This window comes from Monodon monoceros, unplaced genomic scaffold, assembly GCF_005190385.1.
Source record: "Monodon monoceros isolate NGI ecotype Baffin Bay Population unplaced genomic scaffold, NGI_Narwhal_1 Super_Scaffold_14, whole genome shotgun sequence".
Taxonomy (NCBI): domain Eukaryota; kingdom Metazoa; phylum Chordata; class Mammalia; order Artiodactyla; family Monodontidae; genus Monodon; species Monodon monoceros.
The window spans coordinates 15607499-15626648 of NW_021703770.1; the positions used below are offsets into that span (position 1 = coordinate 15607499).

A 19150-nucleotide genomic window follows, 5' to 3' on the forward strand; every position below is an offset into this window, starting at 1 on the left:
TTTTTATTCTGATGGATTATCTAGTCCAAAACAATGCTAAAATTCAGGAATTTAAACCCTAGTGAATCCTTGAACTGAATCAATTGCTGTCTGATTCAAGTATCTTCTTTCCACTTAATTCCGGCTTTGCAACCTACACTTACATTCTGAAAGTGTTAACTCCTTCTTCCAATATTCTCTTCTCCACTAAAGATTTTCATTTTCCTCTCTCATTAAAAATTGTTTTTTGGAAAGGAACAATTAAATCTCTATGTTTGTAACCAGAAGAACAATCAAGCAAATCCGTTGATATTGAAGTTCCATTAATATTGTCTCAATACCACCATTTCAAAAGACCAGAAAATTATCTGCATGACATGTGTTCATGTTGGTATACTTAAAGCCACACCCCTTGGGCAGCTGCCCAATCTACACAGATGTGCAAAAACTCACAAGGTCCACCAAGAAAAGTACCCAAGCCATCTCGATCAAGTTTAACTTTTGTAGCCAGCTTTCCAGGCTTTCAGGGGTGATCTCTTGCCCTCTATGGCTATAGTTTGACTAAAGCTTAACTGAATACTTGCTGAACAGAATCAGTCCCAATTTTTGACAATTATAGGGGCCTTTCTGGCCCCCGAGATGATGATGATAAGCAGATAAGATAGATAGAGAGATAGAGAGATAGATGATACAATTTGCAGATCAATAAACTTATTTATAGGGTCATGCTGATTTGAATTGCTTGGCCATTATCCCTACCATTAGCAGCAGCAATATCACCTCCACCATGATCATCAACATCTTCAGCACTCCATAAATCTGCAGATCACTGGGTTATTTATAAAGTATCTTCGTATATGCTATCTTGTTTTCTTTTTTACCCTGGTCAGTAATTACATAACTTAGTCAAGATAATATTTTCATTTTACAGGGAAGGAAACTTATTCATGGTAGGTGAAACGGATTGTCTAAGTTTACAAAGATGAGTAAAATAGATACAGCATAGTATAGCTAGCATAACATAGATAGCAAAATAAATTTTCTAATTCAAGTCTTGTAACTCTAGATCTCATGCCACATGACGTGCTTTAAAAATTGTCATCTATATACTATTTATCTCCTTAATGTAACTACTCTATTAGAGACTTATTGTAGTTCCTATAAAGTTATTTATACTTTCTAAGTCATTTTAAAACTAATCTTCTCATGGTATGCTTTAAACGTCATTAGATATGTATTTATGGTATGGTCATCATATGGTATGGTCATATGGTATGTATGGCCATCTTCTGATCCACAGCTATGTCCTCTTACTGTCTTCAATTATTTTGTTGTTCTAAGACCCACTTCCCATATGATGGTGGTGGTAGTGTTCCCTCACACTTCCAATAAGAAATTCTGGGACACCAACAGGGTGTCCAAGAATTCAATCCAATTCTGACACTACCAACCCAGAGACAGCATCAGATTCCACAGGTTATGTGTTCAGTAGCCCCTCCACCCACACCCACACACTTCAGACACCAGTCCCAAGCCCAGGTTGTTATTTATACTTCTGACCAACTGGTTATAGATTTGAGGTTCTCACAACCCTCTCCTTGGGTTTAATTAATTTGCTAGAGCAGCTTACAAGACTCAGAGAGACATTTTGCTAACTAGATTATAGGTTTATTATGAAATGATATAACTCGGGATTAGCCAGATGAAGGAGATGCACAGAACATGGTAGAGGGAAAGGGTGTGGAGCTTTGATGCTCTCTCTAAGTGCATCACTCTCCCCCATCTCCACAGTCACCAGCCACGAAGCTCTCTAAGCCCCATACTTTGGGGTCTTTATAGGCCTTCATTACATAGGCATGATGAATTACATCATTGGCCATTAGGAATTGATTCAATCTCTAGCCTTTCTCTCTCCCTAAAGGTCAGAGGGATGGGATTGAAAGTTCCAACCCTATAATCACATGATTGGATCCACTGGCAACCGGCTCTCATCCTTAAGTTCTTTCCAAAAGCCGCCTCATTAACATAACAAAAGACGCTTTTATTGTTCTTATCACTTAAGAAGTTCCAAGATTTTTATGGAGGTCTGTGCGAGAAGAGGGGACAAAGACCAAATAAGCATTTCTTATTATAAATCACAATATCACAAAATACTCCCAAATTTTACCACCATGTGATTGGCATCACATCCCCAAAACTCTCCAAATGTCCATGTGAAATAAATGTCCTGGGGTCAAGTAAGACCTCCATGACATTGAATCTAGACTCTGTACTTTAATAAATCTTTAGCAACTTAAGTGAGGTTATACAAAGTCTAATTGAGAGTTACCTTGTACCTCCAAGTTAGCTGTCTTACAGATCCCATTGTTATCCTCCGGAAAAAAATTAATAAAAAGAAACCTCAATTAAATAGGGTTGGGAGACCAGAAGGGGGTGCTCTCACACCCTGCGAACATAGCAAAGCCCAACAGGAAGAAAAGACTCCTCTTCCTTCTTTGCAGGGACTCGGCCAATGAAAAGCCATAGGCTCTTTGTTTAAGATAGACTTCCCAAATTCCTCTTCCTCTCTATAAAAACATTCTCCTTTGTGTGGAGGACTTGCCTGTGTCTCATGGTTGCAGACCCCAAATTGCAATTCTCTGCTGATCATGAATACACCTGTCTTTGCTGGAGAAATATCTGGCAGTCTATTTGTTTCCGGTCAACACCTTCCTGTAATTCAACATACCTGAGATCAGATCATAGCTGCAAAGCTCTTTGTGAACTTACTCAGTGTGATTCTCCAAAAAATAGTAATAAATGTTGGGTGGTGAAAATTTAATAGGATAATCCATGAAAGCAATTAACGCAATAACTTGACTATAGAAAGGAGTCAGTCAATAAGTAATAGCAACAATACTAAAATGATTAATAATAATTTATTTTTTCTTTTCTTTAGAATGAAGTAAATTTTGTTTCTCCCTATGGTTTTCTTCTTTGATTCTTAATTTGTCCTGGAATTCATATAAAACAAACCTATTCCATCTCTATGTATGTATAGACTGTCTATAGAGAACACTCAATAAATGTTAGCAGGTCACCTAAAATAAAAACAATAATAGCTACTAATAATCATGTTTTGTTTTGGTCTTTTTCTTACATTATGTAACATATTCATGGCAGTCTTGTAAGATGCATTATTGAATTAGGTTTTAACATGTGAGGATACTCTGGTCCAGAAGTTTTCATTTCAATAAGAAATGGATACAAGATTTAAGCCTGGACTGCCTTGTTGTTCCCTTCCCAATATGCTTTTCTACCTACCAGGTTAAGCTAGATTTCTGTTTCAGGGAACAAATTGCAAACACACAAGGGACTTGGTGTATTACTTTCCCATCATTTTGTAAGCAGTAAATCTTGAGCACAAAAAAATTTTTTTAATTTAATGGTAAAATTTTAGGTACCAATGAGGATCAATGGGAAATGTATTTATTTTGAATAGAGTAATTTCTAGAGTCTTTTAACTCATACAAAAAAGATATTAGTACTTCTAGACATACGTTTGAAGATGTTTACCATGTTTGAAATCTTGGAATGGATTCTGATGATGTTACTGAAACTGGTTTAAATGGAGAGTTTGGGGTTTAGGGCTTTTACCAAGCAGCTTGACCAGCTGAAGGCAAAACATGTTTATCCAATATAATCTTGTAACATTTTGAAGACCTGGAATTTGAAGGTGACATTACATATTTCACAAGTTTGCAGTTGCTAACAGCCACAAATGTTAGACACTCAGGAAGAGTACAGGTTGGATGTTTCAATACACTTGAATTCAAGGTGATAACAAATGCAACATTTCTTTGTTTAGCTATAAGATTTTGAACATGAATATAATGGGCCACAAAGTTCTAGACTTGAATTTTTACCCAAGGGGATATATTACCTGGAAGTATGATGATTTAAAAACAATTAATCAGTGTATTTTTTGCTTGCTAGTTCAGTAAAAGTAAAGGAGTTAAATTCTTCCCGTTGGAGGATAAAAGACAATCATGTGGTTCTCTCTCCCTCCTCTTTGGCTCAGGCAGTTGTGATTACCTTTTCAGGATAACAATAGCAAGAATTGACAAAACAGACAGATATGCTGGAAACCCGGAGTATAAGGATCACTTTGGGCATGAAACACACAAGGGAGGAATGTTCTGGCACCATCGCCACATGTGGTCACAATAACAACAGAGGGAAAAATCCAAAAAAATTTTATGTATATTCATTATGCAAAATAAAATTCTGTTCTGAAATGTTGCATGGCTTCCATAAACAATTGTATTATTTGAAAAATAACAGAGCTACATGCCTCTGATTTATGTGAAATCTTGGCTTGGTTCTCTCAATTTGAAGAATTTTTAGACTTTCCCTCATATTTAATTATTTAGTAAATTGAGGAATACCAAAGAAAGATTATTTTGTCCCACTGAGAAAAATCTCAATATTATGCAGTATATATTAGCTTCTCTTTTTTAAACAGAAAAACAGAAACAGATTTATAATTCTCTCCAATCTACCTCTCAAATAGCCAGAATGGCAAGAATCACCTGGCAGAATGACAACCAAAATTGCTTTTCTAGTAGAATGTATATTCTGGGGTAAATACTGAAATAAACAAGAAAATATATAACTTCAAAGTTTTAAGCTATGAAGAAAATAAAATAATGCAGTGTAATAGAGAGTGGCTTTGGGTGTATTCATTTTCTATTTCTGCATAACAAATTGCTAGAATTCTAGCAATTTAATGCAGAACAATTTATCAACTCACCGTTTTCCTAGATCGGGAGTCTGGGCATGAGTTAACTGGGCCAGCTGCTCAAGATCTCACCAAGCTGAAATCAGGATGCTAACTGGAGTTATAGTCTCATGTGGAGCTCAGGGTCCTCTTCCAAGCACATTCATGTTGATGGCAGAATTCAGTTCCTTGCAATTGTAGGACTAAGGTTCTTGTTTTCTTACTGGCTATTGGCCAGAGATAATCTCAGCATCTTGAGGCCATCCTGAGGTCTATGCCATATGACTCTCTGCAGACTCTCTCACAAAATGATTTTTTATCTCTCCCATATAAACAGAAGAATATTTCTGCTTTCAAAGGACTTGCTTGATTATGTCAAGGCCACCCAAGATAATGGCCCTTTGGATTAATTTATAGTCAACTTACTAGGAGCCTTAATTACATCTGCATACTCACTTGTGCCAAACAACATGGCATAAATCATGACAGTGATATTCTAACATATTCACAGGTCTTATCCACACTCAAAAAGACTGGATTGTACGTGGGTATGGGTAATTATGAGTCATCTTAGAATTCTTACTACTTCAGTGCATAGTAAGCCCACAACTCTAACTAGCATAGCCAAGAAAGACTTCCTAGGGATGTCATATTTGAGTTGAAACTTGAATGTTGAGAAGCAGCCAGCCATATAATAATCATAGAAAAAATATTCCAGCAGAAGAAATGACTGTGTGAAGTCTCTGCTGTGGGAGATAACTTTGTAGGTATGGGAAACAGAAGGCCCGAGTGCCAAGGGAAGAAGGATAAGATCACGGAGGAACTTGCAGGTCATGCAAACTTCAAATTTTAAGATAATTAATGGGCTGCATTACAAGATTCATATGAAATTCGAATTCAGTAGGGAGCTCAATAGAAAGTATTAGGATGATTTAAGCAGTAAAGTACCATAATCTATTTCTTTATAAAATTTCAAAAGCTTTCAGGTTGCTTTTCATAATTACTTTTTATATTTAGTAATTAAAAATGCTTGCAGAGTTCAATTGCTTAGATGAAATGGAAAAATTCTTTGAAAGACAATAAATACCAATGCTCATGAAAGCAGATATAAATAACCTGTACAGCACTATATTTATTTTAAAAATTGAAATATAGTGAAAAACCTCACACGAAGAGAACTCTAGGCCATGCTGTTTTAATAGTGAATTATACCAAGTATTTAAGAAAGAAAAGGCACAATTCTTTAAAAATTCTTCCAGAAATTTGAAGAAAAAACACAACCCAAATCTTTCTATAAGGATAGTGTTCTTTGAATACCAAAGCCAGACAAAGAAATTATAAGAAAAAGAAATTACAGATTTATATTCCATATGAATATGCATCCAAAATTTCTTAATATAGTTTTGCTAACTTAAGTCAAATCATATATAAAAGGATAATACATCATGATCAAAATTGTTATATCCTAGTAATGCAAGATTGGCTTAATATTTTAATATTTGACTTCATCAATTTAATTAACCAGATTAACAGGCTAAAAAATATGATTATCTCAGTAGATACAGAATAACATGTATCACTATCCAATATCCATTCCTGAAAAAAAAAGTTCTCATCAACCTAGAAATAGAAGTCACATTCCTTAGTCTAATAAAGGGCATCTATGAAAATCATATACTTCACACCACTTTTAATGGTAAAAAACCCAAATGCTTTCCCTTGAAAGTTAGGAACAGAGAAGAATACTCAGTCACTTCTATTCAATATTGTAATAGATGTTTTAGCCAGTGCAATAAGTCAAGAAAAATATAATGACTTGGGTGTCTATACATGCAGAATAAAAAATGCTTGACTTCTTTTCCTTCCTGAAGATCACCAGCTTGCTTGGACATGTTTGTATGACCTCAGTCTCCTTTAGAATAAGGTAGGCCTTGGTATCACCTCAATCATTTTTTTACTTCAATAGTTGAGGTAAAGGTGGAGGAGAAGGAAAGAAACCGGTGCATGGTAGATGACAGTGGCACCATTCTGATAAGCAAAGCACATTTACTTTCTTGTTTCCAGCAGCATGGCTGGTGCACATCATTTAGTATTTCAAAGATACTTTATCTTTTCTCTCCTATTTAAAAACAACAAATGCTTTTGGGAGAAAAAGACAGTATTTATTAAATGTAGACTGTATTACAAGTATTAGTATATAGAAGCTACTCATATTATTTTTAATAATTATTATTTTCAATCTTATTTCAACCTTATTTAATCATATCTATCCTACGACATAGGCATTACTAACCCCAGATTTCATTTTCTAACATTAGTATGACAGAGATCATAAGTGGCAGAGCTAGAATTTGATCCCAGTTCCTTTTGACTCCAAGTCCCCTGCATGTTCTCTTACACAAACATCTTGTTACCCATGTCAATGTTCTCAGTCAGCTCTCTCCAGCCAAAGTTTTAAATATGTATAATTACTGCTTCTAATGTAGCTGTATTAAAGCAGTTTTGAAGTTAAATGAACTAGATAATATATATTAAGTCATATACGTGTGGGTTTTCCAATATCCTTCTTTCATTTTCAGCCTGAAATAGAATATTTGAAGGGTAATATTTTTATATTCCCTTGCTATTTCTATGCTGCGATTTATATATATATATATATATATATATATATATATATCTTTGGTCTGTGTTCTGCCTTTAATAGATTTGGAATACAATACAGAAAATATAAATTATACATTGGACATAATAATATTATAGAGCAACACAGGTGGCCTGGTGGATCAAACACAAGATTAAGTGTCAAGAAACTTGAGTGGAACATCTCTTGATATTTAATGCTTACTTTATTTCTTTTTTGTTCTTTTTTCTTTCTTTCATTTTCTTTCCTTTTTTGGTTTTAAACTGCATAAGCCTTCTCTTCAGACAACTTCTTTAACTAATACCTTGGCTGTTTCCTTAGCTCCATACCTTAGCAAATCTGCCAGTAAAAACACTGTGACTTCACTCTTTGAATTTACCATGAGAACTCTTCATTTTCTCCTAAACATCTCCATCTTGGGCTTGTCTTTCAAACAATCCTTGTTAATGTGAATAATTGACAAGGCAACAAGAATTATACCAGACATTTAGGAAGATGCTAAATAAACTAAATAAATATTAGTTTTGCTTCTATTTCTATTACCTTGAAAATTTTATTTCACAGTCTTTTCTGTCACTGCGTTATGAGCTAAAGGAGAAAAGATAAAGAGGAACAATTGCTTTTAGCACTGACTGCTTGCCCTCTGCTTCAGATTTTCCTCTTGTAAGAAAAGATATTGATGATTTTGAAATATATAGAAATAGCTTCATAGCCTAGGATCAGTGGTCCAACTAATTGACTTAAAAGATATGAATGGATTTATTAAGGGTATATTGAGTACACAAACACTATATGTAATTTATTTCTTATAGAACTTACAATCCTTTTAATTTCTATTATATGAATTTAACAGATAAAAGAAAAGAGAACCAGAGATTTAAAGAAAATCACCCAAATGCGTAAATGCCAATGCTAAAATTTGAAATTGGAGATTTCAAGTCTCTCTGACATCAAAAACCCTTATTAGTAACATGACATTTAGCATGTTGCTTTGAGCTTCAGATTTCTCAGTTGAAAAGAAAGGTGGGTGGTGGTCATTCATTTCATTCTGAAGTATTTATTGAGCTATTATATGCTAGACATATGCTAAAGATATAATAGTAAGCTAAGCACAGAAACGATGTGTAACCTTATAGGGTGACAAATATTAAAATAATCATACTGAAAAATGAATAACCAGAAACTGATTTCAGATACTCTGGAAGATAGAAACATGATTCTATGTTTCATTCCTATGCACATAAGGAATGTTTGGAGTAGGGATAGAGGGGGAGAGGGTGGGCAAGTTTCCCTTGGGAAGTCCTGAAAGAGAAAATAGTGGGAGCAGATGTTGGTGATGAGAGGAGCATGGCTTTTTCAAGGACCCGAGTTTTGTCATTGGAACTGGATGGAGTGTAAGGGAGATTTCCACAACAAACTCTTTCTAACCAATGCAGTTGTTCTGTGGTTTAAAGTCAAACAGGGGCAAGGCTAGCCAGGGGAAAGTGCTTTGTAAATTAGGAATCACTATGTTAACATGAAGGTTTGTGGAAGTTTTGCTGATTTCTTATTTTAAATGACTAGAACTTTTCCCCCAAACTATTCTTAACGTCTTAGCGTAGAGTGGAGTCTTTTCATGGCATAAAAGTGGGGTTTATGGAGGAGCTTCCGTTTCAACAGTGACAGAGCTGGAGACAATTCTCAACAGACGTTAGCTTAACTCCTGGGGTGAAAATGTGCTTCAAAGCATCAAATATGCAGCCCCTGGCTGTTTCTAAAGAAGCCACCCAGAGACTGACAGTTCTGCATTTGTAGTTTGATTAACCATAAATGTGGGCTTCTTAGCTGAAGTGGGGAGAGTCAGAGAAACCCAGGTTGTTTCATGAGCCAAAGGACAGAGGAGAATTCTCCCCACTGGAGAGTGAAGGAAGCAGTGGAGAGAAACATATAAGTTGGTGACTGATGGGTTGGTAGATGAGTGGTCCTGCAGCAAAGACAACAAATTTCCGCCTGGGAGTCTTGCCCACCTTCCTCCCAGGTTTGCTTTCTAGTGAGGACTGCACCACACCTTCTTTCCAATGCAAGATATGGGGATAGCGACTCATCTCCTTCCCGATCAAAACTATTTTCTTTCACTCAGAGCACCTAAGAACAATTGCTTGCTGAATACAGCTTCCAAATATGTATGTAAATGTTCTTAAGACTCCTGGCTTGACCGTGTCGGGGGTTTAGGAGTCTACTGTCAGGTACTGCGTGAAGTGTTTAATGTTGCTTCTGAAGATTGTTATCCCTTGATTTAACTTGGTGCTCTGTAAAGGAGAGGCAGCACGGGGCCTGGTGACATGCATGGGCAAGGGGCTATTGCACTGGTGCTACCACTGTAGTTCATTTGTCACCAGGTAAGTGATTTATCTACCACTCAGAGCCTCAGGATCCAGCTCTGTGAGACGTTTAACCAGAAAATTCCCTTCTAACTATAAAAATATATTCCTTATTTAGATTATTTAATTTTAGGTTTAAACTAAAAGAAAGCAAGCTATCTAAATGATCATGAATGTAACAGGTAAAGTTACCCTTTTGTAATGAAAAAACACCTCCTAACTAAAGTTCATATGTTGTTACATCAGAAACAACCTGGTTTCTGAGGATGAGCATGGGGGAAGCAAAAATAAAAACAGACTGGGGTGAAAGTAACAACACCAGGTTCTAGAACTCTGCTGCTGGTAAACTGTGTGCTCCTTCATCTCTGGTCCTTGACCTGGCTGAGACTGTTTCCTCATTTGAGAAATCCTATCCTACCTTTTATTTAAATTAATTTTTATTGGAGTATAGTTGCTTTATCTTGTTGTATTAGTTTCTACTGTACAGCAAAGTGAATCAGCTATACATATACATATACCCCCTCTTTCTTAGATTTCCTTCCGATTTAGGTCAACTACACAGAGCATTGAGTAGAGTTCCCTGAGCTATACAGTAGGTTCTCAATAGTTACCTATTTTATACATAGTATCAATAGTGTATATATGTCAGTCCCAATCTCCCAATCCTATCCTACCTTAAGGACAATATCAAGATAATAATCAAGACGTATTTCTGTAGCATTTGACATTCTATAAACTCTTCCTCATTTGTAATCTCAGTTCCTTCACACACCACCTTTCCAATAAGGATGGGAATACCCAGGTACAGGAAAGTTACAATGTTTTCCCAGGTAACAAAATCTCAAAATTGTCCTCATGGGGCAGAAGCACACCCTAACACAAGCTCTTCAGTGAAAATGTGTCATACTCATGTAAATATCTCTTACTGCTCTAAGATAAGAAACTGTTCAATTTGCCCATGAGAAATGAAGGTGAGGACCCCAGGGAGGGGAACAGTGACTTGCGGGGGGCGGTGTGGTGAGGCTGATCCATGGTGCCTATGGGTCCCTGTACACCACCACTACACCTCTATTCCTCCTCCTATATCAGACCCTCCACCACGCATACTACTGTCCATTATACCTCCCTACTTGGGACCAGAACTCACCTCATCTGTTTTATCCTCTCCACATTTTTCTCCTTAGCAGCTTATATCACTGAGACTTCCAAGGCCCTTGTTAGAAGGAGGTAGTTAGGGATAGGGGACTATAGTCATTGTAAGTAACATGGTCAGAACCTATGCTTACTTAGTCCATGGGCCATTATCCCTACTCGGTGCACAGACTTCCATTAAGCAATGCTTGAAGGACAGATAAGGTCATGATCAAGGTCATTGATGCTGGAAATAAGTTGCTGAAATTAGGGGTCATGCAATATAATTTTAAAAGTTTCTTATATCGCAAAGTCATTGAAAATGCTAATAGTAATGGACAGATGCAGGAATTATAGAGCTGCAACCATGAAGATTGTGACTTTGCATTCCTGCTATGTATCAGGTTAGACAATCTTCATTCATTCATTCAAAAGCCCTTTGTAGATCATATTCAATGTGTCAAGCAATGTGCTGGGGGTTTTAAGAAGAAAGACATAGGCTCTGTTTTTGGGGAGTACAGACATTAAGTATACATGACACATGTGCCCCTACTTATACTTTCATTCTTCTGGCAGACCTCATGAGTCACTTACAGCACAGTTGCACTCATAAACTATCTCAGCATAGTGTAACTGATTTCAGGCTTGGTATGAGCGGTAAAACTATTTCTTCTAGTGACACTGCAGAAACATTCATGAATATATCACTGAGCTCCTACACTGTACTTAAGTCCACTAGAATGCCCAGTTTCTGCTACATGAATATACACACCAAGAAAGGATAAGTTCCACTATCTATATTTTATTTTATTTTATGTTTCCTTAACAATATTATACTCAGCTTTCTAAGTGGCTTTCTCTTCAAATGCTCAGTTTCTGACATTTCTAGTGCCCTTCACATTCGGAAGTTTGCAAATGATTTTAAGGAAGAGTTGCATGGATATTAAAGACAAGCTTTTTGCTTCTTGTATGAGGATAGCAATCTCTTTCCACTCAAGCATGTCTTCAGTGAGAATTTATGAAGTGCTTTGTGCCTATTGGACACAGCAGATTTTGCGACAATGAGAAACCATTTTTGACCTCAGTTTAATGGAGGAGACATGTATGAAAATAAATACCAATCATAATAAAGCAAAGATAGAGGAATGTACAAAGCTCTAGGAGAATCCAGGGGAGAAAAAGATTAATTCTGCCAGTGAGCATCATAAAATGTGTTTAAAGGGAGGGATATTTTAGCTGTATCTTGAAGGGTAAGTGAAGTGCTGTAGGCTGAGAGGATGAAAATAAGCTCCCTAAGAAAAGGAAGAACAGGAGATCCAAATACACTGAGGTTTGAAAACACATCATGCAAAACTAAGGGTGATAACATAGTTTGGGCTCAGATTATGAACAGACTAGAATGCCAGGCTCATAATATTATAAATGAAAGAGCAAATAATATCCCTGACTTGTTTACTAACATTATTTCCAGTTTGTGTATTTTCTAGGCTGATTAAATGTCCACAAGCCAAGGAACTATTGGTTTCTGCCACTAAATGAGCTGGTTCATCAACATGGGAAATCTTTTGTGACCTCCCAGAAGGAAAAGGAAGAGAAGGAAGGGAGAGAGGAAGGAGGAAAAGTAGTAGGGAGGAAGGAAGGAAAAAAGGAAAGAAGGGAGGAAAGGAGGGCGAGAGGAAAGGAGAGAAAGTGAGAGTGAGGGAGATCGAGATAAATTGTAACTGAGAGAAAAGAAAAAAGGAGAAAGTAGAGAGGGAAAGAAAAAGTAAGAAATCATTTGGGTTCACTGCCAACAAGAGTTAGGAAAGCTGATTTCTTAAGATAAACTGAAGTAAAACAAAATATGCTCCATATGTTGAAACTGTATACTTAGTTTGAGATAAACAAAAACATGTTTGGAGAATAGCTGCCATAATTAAAAAGAAATTAAAAGAAAGAAAGAAAAACCATCTGGGGATAAGTACATATTTAAACTCACACACACACACACACACACACACACACACACACAAACACACACAAACACACAGTGATTCCAAAACTTGAAGTTTTTCTTGATTTAAGTAAACTCTCTTGTTGCAAAAGGGCATTGCATCAGTCTTTGCCCAAGCACCAAGCAATTTATGTTCCACACTGGAGCTATACAGCATTACTCAGCATTACTCAAACACCAAAAGACCTTTCCAAATCCTGTCCTTTGCTCCTGCTTTCTTCTGTGCTGTAAACACACATACTCCCTTTTCTTTCTGGCCAACTCCGACTTCCTCCTGAGTGCCCAACTCAAATGTCACCTTCTCCCAGCAGAGTGCCAGACACATGGCAAGGTTGATAATGGCTTCCTCATCTGTGAACTTTACGCATGTGTATAAGTTTCCTGTGGCTGCCGTAACAAAATACCACAAACTGGGTGGCTTAAAACAATAGTTTATTGTTTAACAGTTCTGGAGGCTAGAAGTCTGAAATTTGAGAGTCAAGATCAGGTTTGGTTTCTTCTGAGGACTCTGAGGGAGAATCTAGTCCATGACGTTCTCCTAGCTTCTAATGATGGCTGGCAGTCTTTTGTATTCTTTGGACTATAGGTGCATCACTCCAATCTCTGCCTCCATCTTCACATGGTGTTCTCCCTGTGTCTCTGTGTCTTCACATGGCCATCTTCTTATAAGGACACCAATCATGTTGGATTAGGGCCCCACCCTATTCCAGTATGACCTCACTTTAATTTATAAGTCACATCTGCAATCACCTTATTTCCAAATAAGGCCACTTTATGAGGTACTGGGGGTTAGAACTTCAGCATGTCTTTTGAGGGACACCATTCAACTCATAACAACAAGACACTAATATAGATATAGTTTCACTGAAGATGTATGCATGTCTGCATCCCCAATCCCTAAAGAAGTTGATAAGAAACTCCTTTGCAAGAATTATATATATTTTTTAACCTAGTGTTTACAAACTAGCATAGTCAATTTAGTAAATTCATAGCTCATGTCTTCTAAATTGAATTACATTTTGAAAATTATGGACAGAGTGTTCCTGATTAAAGCTAAAAGGAAGTTAAGAGGTAGTTAATTCTACACTTGAGGGGAAACACACAGCACATGGTGACACTCTTGTCATTACAATTCCAGACAGAGATTTCTACCTCTACAGTGGGCAATGTGGCAGAGGAGAACTGTTGCCTAGAATAACCTAAAGGGATGAGCATCTGAGAATGAAAGACCCATGTTCAAATATAGTTCTCTCTAGGTAGCTATATAGTATTGATACTATCACTTCTCCTCTGTTTGCCTCAGTTTATCCTCCAAAGATAAAAATTAGACAAGAAAGAGAGTGACTTTAAAATTTAAAGATGTCTAAGAACTCTTTTTTCAAATGAAATCTTTCTCAAAGCCCCAATTTAAATAGCAGTTCTTTGTGAAGCTGCCAGAGATCAGGTGAAGAAAGTGAGCCTGGAATGCCACTGGATTAGTCATCCCCAAGGAGTCTCCACAGAAAGCTCTAAAGAATTCTGGAAACATAGATCTAAAACTACTCAGTCAGATGAAGGTCCAGTTCATATATAGTCATAGACATAGAGGGTCATCCACTAAAAAAAGAAAAGAAGGAAGAAGAGAAGGACAAGGAGGAGGAGAAGAAGGAAAAGAAGCAGAAAAAGAAGAAGGAGAGGAGAAGAAGAGGAGGAAGAGGAAGGGGAGAGGGAAGGGGAAGAGAAAGGAGAAAGAGAAGGGGAAAGGTAGAAAACTTATTAGAAAATAAGCTGCTAGGGAGGAAAATTGTAAGGAGGGCCAAAGATCTTGGACAAATTTTTCATAGCTATAGAAAGGCATTTCAAAGCATCCTCCCAATTTTACCTTTGTAGTCATATAGTAAATTCTAAATTAGGTTAGCCACATTTTTTTACAAATAATGAGTTCTTCTGGAGCAGGCTCATTTGTGTTTTAACCCCCCAGTACTTATTCACTGTGCAGGACACATGATGGGCATTGTAAATGTTTGCTGAATGAATGAATTAATGTATTGGAGAGTCTGTTTCAAACTGTTTTAAAATTTTCAGGTAATCTTGGAAATGTATCAAGATGAGAGTAGGCATAATTTGAATGTCAGTATTCTATTGAATTTGTATAAGAGAAATGAAATACTGTGGTCAAATCTCTAGTGGCTTTATATTCCAGATTCAACACAGTTGTGAAGAGGGAACACAGAAGATAGACATTTTCTCGAAATTGTCTTGGAGATTAGCCCAAGAGCCAAATGTTTTACTTATTGGTATGTTTCTTATCTCAGACCGTAACTAGTAAACATTTCAGATCACACATACACACAATGTTTGTTTGTATTTACTGTAATTCCCTATGCAACTCCAGATGCTTGGACCATTTAGGCGTCTAATACATGTTTGATGAATTAAGGAATAAATGAAGGGACACTTGAATAAAATGAGCTAAGATTCTGATTTCCATTAGCAAGTTGTTACCAGTTTTCATCGGCCTAGTTTAAATGTAGGCCATCCATTTGGAAAAAAGGAATGGAAAAACATGGTACAAAGAACTGATCTGTCCAATGCTTTTTAATCAATATTTAAAATATAATCACTTGTAAAACATTTCGTACTGCATGAGGTAGAATACTGGGTTTTGGCTCCGGGCTTGTCCCCACATTACTATGTGAGATTAACTTTTTGGCTAAGAAGGCTGAGCTTGGTCTCACCTACATTAATATATTCTGACTTTATGGAACAAAGATGAGATTTTCTTTAGGTCTGATATAGTCCAATATGATTCTGACATGATTATATATGAGGTTGGACCATTACAATATGTGTACATCCCAGGCAGCCTTTTGATTTGGTATCTTTGGTAGGCAGGCATCATCTCAAAGTTTTACTTTAAAGAAATAAAATTTTGTCTCTTTGATTAATTTCTAGGGAAAGCTGTAGAAAAATATTCACCCTCTGTGCCTCAAGCAACACACCTCTGGCTCCATACTTATATTACACCCTATTTTCGAAAGATCTGCAATTAAGTGGAGACCTTCTTCTTTTTTTTTTTAAAATTATTTATTTATTTATTTTTGGCTGTGTTGGGTCTTCATTGCCGCATGTGGGCTTTCTTTAGTTGTGACGAGCAGGGCCTGTTCTTTGTTGCAGTACGCGGGCTTCTCATTGCGGTGGCTTCTCTTGTTGCAGAGCACGGGCTCTCGGTGCGCGGGCTTCAGTAGTTGTGGCATGTGGGCTCAGTAGTTGTGGTTCGCAGGCTCTAGAGCACAGGCTCAGTAGCTGTGGCACATGGGCTTAGTTGCTCTGCGGCATGATCCTGGACCAGGGCTCGAACCCGTGTCCCCTGCATTGGCAGGCAGATTCTTAACCACTGTGCCACCAGGGAAGTCCAGTGGAGAACTTCTTACAAGAAAGTTTTATTGGGTATTATTTGAAAGTGGAACATGAATGGGAGTGGTAAGGGATTGCACTTACAGCTCATGTAGCTTATCAAACGTTTTTTCCAACTATATACCATACTGCCCTGAAAATTCTGGCAAATTAAGCATTCTCTACCTCCTGACACTTCCCACTCACTTTGTAAATTATTTCCCTGATTGATGTCAGTGTGACACGCCATGTCTGATCACGCATTTATACAGCAGCTTAAAACTCACAGTGCTTTCATTGGCCTTATGTAGATAAAGTCTCCAGATCTTAGTAGAATTAGCTGGTGAGATTGATTTCTACTCACTTTTCAAGTAAGGAAATTGAGTCTCAGAGCTTTCACGATTTATGAAAGGATAGATAATAAAAATGGATGGAACAGTGCCTTGAATCTGAGTATTTGATTTCTAGTTCAAGGCTAATTGACTATACCATAGTGCTCTAATGAGCGTTCAAGAATCAGATTTGCAAAAAAAAAGAAAACTCAGCTTTACTTGTTCATACATTCTTTCCTTCAACGTATTGACTGAGCATGTATTATTTGCAGGTATTGTGTCTGGTGTTGGTGTTCTAATGGGAATCAAGCCAAAACCCTTTCTTTCATTGAGTTTACAGTAAGGGAGAAAAAGATATAGACAATTGCAAAGCTTACTAACTCAACCAGAAAAGCAAATAAACAAACACAGTCACTAATTGGAGGGACTCATCACTTTTGCCACTGTTAGGATAAATCAAGCAAAAGAAAGATAAGCTTCATCTGTGGATTGTAGTCCGCTAGTAGAAATTGTGTTTTCTTCTGATTTAATTCACTGGCCAACTGGAGAAAATGTAACACACTTGCTGTAACCTCACCAGACTGTCATTTAGTGCAAATGAACCATATAGTAAGTCAGTATCAGGGCCTGGGAATAAATCAGTGTGGTAAGTTGACTTTTCTGCTTGTAAACTTTTATTTCCATAGGATTTTCAATAACAAAAGAACAGGATGCCTCTAGAGTACCAGAAGTAAGGAAATTTGGATGACTACACAAAAATTACTGCATAGAATGACTCTTTTTCAAGGCACCTACTGATAAAAGAAGTTGTGTTCATCCCTGCTCTTTCAATATTGTGTCCTCCAAATTGTTCTCCCATAAGAGACATCAGGAGTTTCCACATTTCACAGTTTCAACTTGACCGATTCCTCTCTTATTGATAATTCTTAAACCAGTGCAGAAACTACTTGTAATCATTGTAAGTATTCAGGGAAATAAGGAAATGGTGGCAAATACTTCCTCCTAATCAGAAGGAACTATCTAAAGGAAGTATAAAGAAGACAAAAGTTGGAAGTTATTACTTGGATTGCTACTTGCAGTTGTTTTATTTTACTCAGCTGAAGTAAGTCCAGTCATAGGAAAGAGCAAGCTACTATAATCGGGAAAAGAACATTTCAGAATTTTATCAGTACTGGAACATGAAACATGAATGGAAGAATTTTAAAATGATATGCTAACTCAGAAAGATGCCCCAAATCCCAATCCTTCCCTCCCTCACACCCTTCCCCCTTGGCATTTGGGATTAGCAGATGCAAACTAGTATATATAGGATTTATAAACAAGGTCCTACTGTATAGCACAGGGAAATATATTCAGTATCCCGTGATAAACCATAAAAGACAAGAATATGAAAAATAATATGTATATATAACTGAATCACTTTGCCGTATAGCAGAAATTAACATAACATTGTAAATCAACTATACTCCAATAAAAAAAGAAAAAGAAAAACAACCAATACCACTGTTAAGGACAAGCCGTGGTTTATCATCTAACTGAGCACAGTAAAGATATCCTAGGGATCTCTGAGATTATTCATGTGGTTGATTCCCCAGATAAATGCCTTTGTGATTCCAATTTTAGTATATGTGCTGAGCCAGCACTTCCTTTGTGATTCCAAATGGACAAATGTTTATCTTCACTGAGCTTTTACATAGTGTAACTGATATTCATCAACTTTTCTTCCTTCTGGGCTATGAAATAGAGCATGCAGTACTTGGGCAGGCTGCAATAAAAGACTACCTTGATTGATTTATTGGATTTCTTAGGTTTGATTTTTCACACAGTGATTTGGGCCGTTTGTCCTTGAGATAGTTGGGCACTTTTGAGAAAGTCCTCATTGAAAGAGTATATGTTTGATTGACCAAACAGTAGAATATTAGAGGCTGAAGTTGACAAAATTGGACTATAGCTTGCTGCAAAGTCTTGTGTGGATGTCAGAGCCAGTCCAGTGTTTCAGCAGCAGATGAAATTTGCAGGTAGCCTCCATGGTCATCCCAAGTTTCCAGAATGGTTATGCACACACCCTTCTCATGGAAATTGAGCTGAGCACTTTGATAGATTCTTACCACTGGCTCTCTGTAATTGCCTACTGCTTTCTGGACCAGACCCTCAATTACTATTCAAACTTGGCATGAAGCATTTTCTTGAAGAATCAGAAAAAGAAGACCTAAATATCACTGTTAAAAAAAATGGATACTCTTCCCATTTAAAAACAGGAGCAAATGCCATTAACATACAGAGTTGAGAAAAAAGACTGGAAGTTGATTTGAAATGTTTGAGACACAGGACGTGTAGAATGCAGCAATCTATCATTTTTATATTACTTTATTAAAAATGTTTGATATGAAAACAAAAGTGGATAGTCAGGGTCAAGCCATCTATGTTACAGGCGTTAACTAAATTCCTCTGATGTATTTATTTTTTATGAAACACTGATTATTTTAATCTATTTTAAAAATTGTCAATGATAAAAATGTCACAGAATAAATATTACACTTTAAAAAAAGTATTAATTGCATCTCTACTGTGTGCAAGGGA

The 19150-nt window shown here is 36.8% G+C and overlaps 1 pseudogene; it reads left to right on the plus strand.

Annotated features, from left to right (window-relative positions):
• The window catches only part of LOC114895670, a 42744-nt pseudogene extending 23862 nt beyond the window's left edge, over positions 1–18882 (plus strand).
• Positions 18883–19150: the final 268 nt, after the last annotated feature.